The sequence below is a fragment of the Tenrec ecaudatus genome, chromosome 14 (genome assembly GCF_050624435.1).
Source record: "Tenrec ecaudatus isolate mTenEca1 chromosome 14, mTenEca1.hap1, whole genome shotgun sequence".
NCBI classification, from domain to species: domain Eukaryota; kingdom Metazoa; phylum Chordata; class Mammalia; order Afrosoricida; family Tenrecidae; genus Tenrec; species Tenrec ecaudatus.
In genome coordinates this window covers 120,365,399-120,371,994 of record NC_134543.1, presented here as the reverse complement: position 1 = coordinate 120,371,994, position 6,596 = coordinate 120,365,399, and positions in this window count along the sequence as shown.

Below are 6,596 nucleotides of genomic sequence, written 5' to 3'. Positions count from 1 at the left end.
AAGTGATGGTTTTAAATGAAAAAGTGCGATACAAGGTATGAAGAGGGCAGGTAGTGAGTGATCAAGGCCAATACAAGAAAGACGGAGAGGAAAAAGGAAATGCACCACGCCCAGAGCAAAGGCAGTGATTAACTAGAAGTCAGGCTCCATTTAGGAATCTGAGCAAGCTCTTCATCAGTTGTATTTCATCCTACTCTTCACCTCCTGATACCCACTGCTTTTGAGTTGATTCTGACTCTGTGAATCTGTGTAGGGTTTCCAGGACGACAAATATTTACAGGAGCAAACCACATTTTCATATTTCTCCAGAGGAGCAGCTAGTAGATTTGAACTGAAGACCTTGCAGTTAGCAGCAGTTCAATGTCTAGCCCACAGCACTACTACGTGCTAATGATTTGTTTGGTGGAATAATGCTCAGGGAAGGTTTGATTTCTTCCCTGGCTCCACCCTCTTTCGACTGGGCTTCTAGTGTTTCTGAATGTTTCTTCTTCTCTAAAACAAAGATAATTCCAGCTCCTATGTGGAATGGGAAAAGGTTTAGTGTATTCATCTAAAAATAAAGTATCCTATTGGGGAAAAAAAGTATCCTGTTGGAAAAGATGTTTCAGGGCACTGGGTCTGTGAGCAAAACGATGTTTTTGCTTTATTATATATGGAGTTGTTACAGCCATAAAAGTAATCTTTGAAAACTCACAGGGTAAATAGGAAAATGTTATGTGCCTTTTATCCACTGGTTTGAGGAAAGCTACTAGACAATGTTACAAAATAAAATTTAAGCAGATTAAGATCTCAACAGCAGGAGAAAGATGCTAGTCCGCTTCTGCAACAATTACAGCCTTGGAAAACCAAAGGGGACAGGGTCTTCTCTGTCCTCTGGGTTCATCAATCCAAATCAATTTTATGGCCATTGGGGGTGTGGTGGGAGGTGTGGTGATGGTGGTGGGTGGATGTTCCACCAATTAGCAGATAAACAAACAAAGGCTTGCGGCAGTTAAATATCTTGGCTAGTCTTGAAGTGCTTATGAGTTCCAGAGCTAGGACTGAGTTCCAGAGCTAGGACTGGCTCTCAGGTCTGAGTCGTGCTCTTCCAGAATTTTGAGTCAGTCACCAAAGGAAACCGATTAAGGATCAAATTTTAGAGGGTATTGGCTCTTTACCGTTATTATGTTAAACTTCAACATGATCAACTTTCATTTCTTGTTTAACTACAGCTTCTTTTTTAAATCATTTTATTGGGGACTCATACAATTCGTATCCCACGCCATTGATACATTCATTGTGTCAAGAACATATGTACATTTGTTGCCATCTTCAGTCTCAAAACATTTGCTTTCTACTTGAGCCCTTAATATTTGCTGCTCATTTTCTCCCTCTCTCCCTACTCCCTCCAACCTCATGAACCCTTCATCATTCATAAATTATAATTTTGTCATATATTACACTGTCTGATGTCTCCCCCCGCCTTCTTCTCTACTGTCCCTCCCCCAGGGAGGAGGCTATACATAGATTCTTGTAATAAGTTCCCCCTTTCTACCCCACATTCTCTCCACCCTCCAGACATCGCCACTCTCACCACTGGTCCTGGAAGAATCATCTGTCCTGGATTCCCTGTGTTTCCAGTTGCTATCTGTGCCTATGTACATCCTCTGGTCTAGCCAGATTTGTAAAGTAGAATTGGGATCATGATAGTGTGTGTGTGTGGGGGGGGGGGGAACATTTGAGAACTAGAGGAAAGTTATATGTTTCATCGTTGCTACCCTGCACCCCGCCTTAACCACAGCTTTTTTTTTTTAACCACAGCTTTTAATGGATGTGCGCGTGAATGTCAGATGATGGGATGTAAAGGGGGAAATACGGATGTAGAGTACATCCCACATAAAACCAGAGAAGACCTGTAGTGGTCGGCAACCATGGAAGACAAGGTGAGTGGCTTATTTTGGCAGGAGGCACTGAGCTGCAGGGTGGCTGGCTGCTTAAGTGTCTTACAACCCCCAAAAAGGGAGTTTGGGAATGAACGTGAGGAGAGATGTAAACCAGAGAGGTTTCTATAGAGTTGGTGCCAAATAGGCACTTTTTCCCCTTCTGCTATCAAAACCCTTTTAATTACATGATTTAGAAAGTCTTTACTATGTATTCTATCAGAGAATGGGGGCTACTCTGATGAAGCAATGCAGTTCTGGTGGCCCAGAAGTGTTAGTCACACCTATGGATGTAACCCTATTTAGAAATAGGGTTTTGCTATGTTAATGAGGTCCTATCAATGTGGGATATGCCCTAAGCCTAATTACTTATGACCACATGAAGAGCACATGACTAGTAAGCATGCAGTGGGGGGCGGGGATGGGAGGTCAACATCGGGACGGACAGATGCCACATGAAGACGGCCAAATCACTGACGAACACTGGGACGACGGATGCTGAGGACAGAGAAGTCAGCCTTCACCTCGAGAGCTGGAGCACGGAATTCAGAATCTAAGCTGTTGAACCAGGAGAAAAATGGTTTTACCAAGTGTTGTTTTTTGGAGGGGAGGGGAGACACGTTATTTCTACTCCTCTTAAAAGGTGGGTTGGCCATGATGCTTGCTTTGATGGACAAAGAATGACACAAGCATTGCTAAGCCAGTTCCAGGCCTCAGACAGGGGGGTCAGGCGGCTTCTGCGTTTCTCTTGGATCATAAAGCAATCTGCTATCCTTAGTTAAAAACGTCCTAAAAAACACCACCGCTGTGGAGTCAATTCTAACTCAGTGACCCTATAGGACAGAGAGCTGCTCCACAGGGTTTTCCAGAATATATCTTTATGGAAGTAGGCACAATGCCTTATGTCCCTCCAGTGGTGTGACTGACCAGCAGATTTGAACTACAGACCTTGCACTCATTAGCACAACATTGAACCTACTGCTAAAGCACGCATTGAAAAGGAAATGCCTGGTTATTTTGCAGCCGTTCCAGTCATTCTAGCTGGAATATCAGACAAGCGAGGAACGTGCAGGACATTCTATCCCAGCAAAACTCTCAACTGGACGTAGCCACATGAGTTAATCCCCAACCATTCCACAGTGAGGACGAATTATGCCTAGGAAGCCCTGCCCAAATTGCACCACTATAGCAAATGAGCCACCGTTTTAATGGTCAAAGGTAACCTTGCCTATGGTATTCCCAATCCTTGCAACAACGCATTTTGTTTCCTGGTACTTCATGTGCTCTTGGCCTCTCATGGTTCCAGAATTTGGGAAAACATGGCACGTTTAGCTAGAATGCTCAGCCATTCCTGGACTCTCAGTTCCCAGTAGATTCTCACATGGGGCACGTGGATACCAGAGCCATTTTGGCATTTGGTTGTTTCCCGAGGGCACAAGGAATCATGCATTTATCTGTTCCTGAACCATGGACAAAAACCAGACTGGTAGCTTTGGAGAGCATGGAAGCCAATCCGATCGACTTTCTGGCCAAAGAAAGCATGTCTGGAGATTGGGAATGAGCATAGCAGCCAGGAGAATCTGGAACTGTGGAGCTTTTAGGGGCTACCAGCCTTCAAATGGTGCAACCGAATTAATCTCCTCTTGGTATGCTCCGAATGCCGCAGAGACGGTATATAATTTTTAATACTAAGTCATAAAATGGCAGTGCGCCTTTTTGCTTTCTCACTGGAACCTCGGCGGTCAGCTGCCCTGTGGTGTAGACAGCCCACAGCCCCGTGGAAAGACCCACAGGACAATGAACATGAGGTTTCTTGCTCTACAGTCGGGGACCAACTCAAGTCTCGGGTCAAACACCATGTGAGCAAGCCATTCTGCAAACAGACCCCCCCAGATGACTGCTGCGCCAGGCACCATCTGGATTGTAACGTCATGTGAGTTCTTGAGCCAGACCACTTCGTGAACCAGCTACCTACAGAAACCATGATGCTGAAGGCATTTTTTTGGAACTTACAAAGCAATGGTAGCGATGACACAACAGTAGACAATGCCAAATTTTGGGTAGTAGTCTGCTAAGCACACTTCTGAGAACTCAGTTACACCAGAACAATTTATTCTCTGAGAAAATACTAATACTAAAGTAGCGTACACAGCAGTTCAACAAAAGGCATTCTGTATTTATTCTTAAAGGCTAGTTGGGAAGCAGCAGATTGCGCAGCAGATGGAAGATTGAAATTGATAGAAGAGAGATTTTCAATTTCCTGGTCAAAAACCTTTCTTTAAAAGATTCTTTTTAGCTCTGTCTTGTTTTTGTGCATGCTATTATCTCAGCAGGTCTGTCTAAATAAGACAGGCTGGATGAACAATCTGGTGGAGAAAATAACAGGACCAACAGTTTCGGGAGGGCGGGGGGGAGGGGCATGGGAAAGGGGAAGGTGGCGGGAAAGGAAGTGGTGTTAACAAACCCAGGGACAAGGGAACAAGTGATCCAAATCAGTGGTGAGGAGGGAGTAAGAGGCCTGGTAGGGCATAACCGAGAGTAAAGTAACGGACCGGAATTACTAAAACCCAAATGAAGGCTGAACATGACAGTGGGACAAGAGGAAAATAAAAGGTAATAGAAGAGTTAGGAGGAAAAGGGCATTTATAGAGGTCTAAATAAAGGCATGTATATATGTAAATTTATTTATATGATAGGGAAATAGGTCTATGTGCATATATTTATGTTTAGTATTAAGGTAGTAGATGGACATTTGGCCTGCACTCAAATATTCCCTCAGTGCAAGAAAACTTGTATTAAACGGCATTCCATGATGCTCACCTTCCCAACACAATCGCGGAAGACAAAGCAGGTGCATAAGCAAATGTGGTGAAGATAGCTGATGGTGTCTGGGTATCAAAAGATATAGCGCCTGGGGTCTTAAAAACTTGAAGGTAAACAAGCAGCCATATAGCTCAGAAGCAACAAAGCCCACATGGAAGCAGCACACCAGCCTGCGTGATCACGAGGTGCTGAAGGGATCAATTATCAGCCATCAAAGAACAAAAAATCATTATCATTGTGTGCTCACCTCCCGGATATGATCGCTGAAGACAAATGGCTGCATAAGCAAATGTGGTGAAGAAAGCTGATGGTGCTGGCTATCAAAAGATAGAGAGCGTCTGGGGTCTTAAAGGCATGAAGGTAAACAAGTGGTCATCTAGCTCAAAAGCAACAAAGCCCACATGGAAGCAGCATATCAACCAACCTGTGAGATGACGAGGTGTTGAAGGGACCAGGTATCAGACATCATCAGAACAAAGAAATCCTATCATTGTGAATAAGGGGGAGTGCGGAGTGGAGAACCAAAGCCCATCTGTAGGCAATTAATTGGACATCCCCTTACAGAAGAGTCACAAGAGGAGCCAGTCAGGGTGCAGTGTAGCAATGATAGAACATACAACTTTCCTTTAGTTCCTAAATGCTTCCTCCTCCCCACTATCATGATCCCAACTCTACCTTACAAATCTGGCTAGACCAGAGGATTGACATTGAACCAGATAGGAACTGGAAACACAGGGAATCCAGGACGGATTATCCCTTCAGGTGAGAGTGGTTATACCGGGAGGGTGGATGGAGGGTGGGGTTGAAAGGGGGGAACAGATTACAAGGACCTACATGTGACCTCCTCCCTGGAGGACGGAAAACAGAAAAGTGAATGAAGGGAGACTTCGGACAGGGCAAGATAGGACAAAATAATAATTTATAAATCAAGGGTTCATGAGAGAGGGTAAAATGAGGAGCTGATGCCAGGGGCTCAAGTGGAGAGCAAATGTTTAGAGAAGGATGAAGGCAACGGATATACAATACAAATGTGCCTGACACAATTGAGGTATGCTTATATTGTGCTAAGAGTTGTATGAATCCCCAATAACATTATTTTTTAAAAAGATTCTTGAGATTCTAGAGACTGAAATCCTTATGTGAAGAGGTTTGGTGAGGGGAAAGGCAAGCCTTTGGGCCACTGTGTATCAGACTAGGTTTTTAGTATCTGAGTTAGTTGATTGTGCCAACCTGGCTGATACACGTGGGGTTAATTGAAGGGTGGAGGGATAAATGGTTCCAGTAAGCCTCCCCTTTCTAGTTCTAGGGCCTCTTGCTTTGTGATGATCACACCAGGGTGCAGCTGCCTTAGCAGTTCCCTGCTTCAGCTTGCAAAGCTGACTTCCTGCAAGATATCCCTGAGAAGCCACATGGACCTGCCCTGATGCAGCTCTGGGTGCTGAAGCAGCCGCGTGGAGACCCCTGCCAGCGCTGATATGATTACACATTCACCGACTTGGCTTTCTTCCTGCAGTCGGCGTCACAGTGTGTGTTTTTTTTTTTTTTCATAGTGTGTTTTGTGAGATGGAGGAGGACTTTGTGAATTGGTGTCAGACATACAGGTTAATGTTGGACTTATGGGCTTGGGCAGCACTGGGTTGGGATGTTTTCTTGATGTGCACTTACGCTTTTATATAAAACTCTCTCCTATACATGAGTTTCTGTGGACTCGTTTCTCTAACGTACCCAGATTAATACAGTATCTATCTTTAGTAGTGCTACCTGCCACACAAGCAATGACAGAAGCAAAGCTCTTTTTGTATGGCAGCATATTGCTAACAATCTGCAGAATCCAATACTTACCAAAGTTGTTTT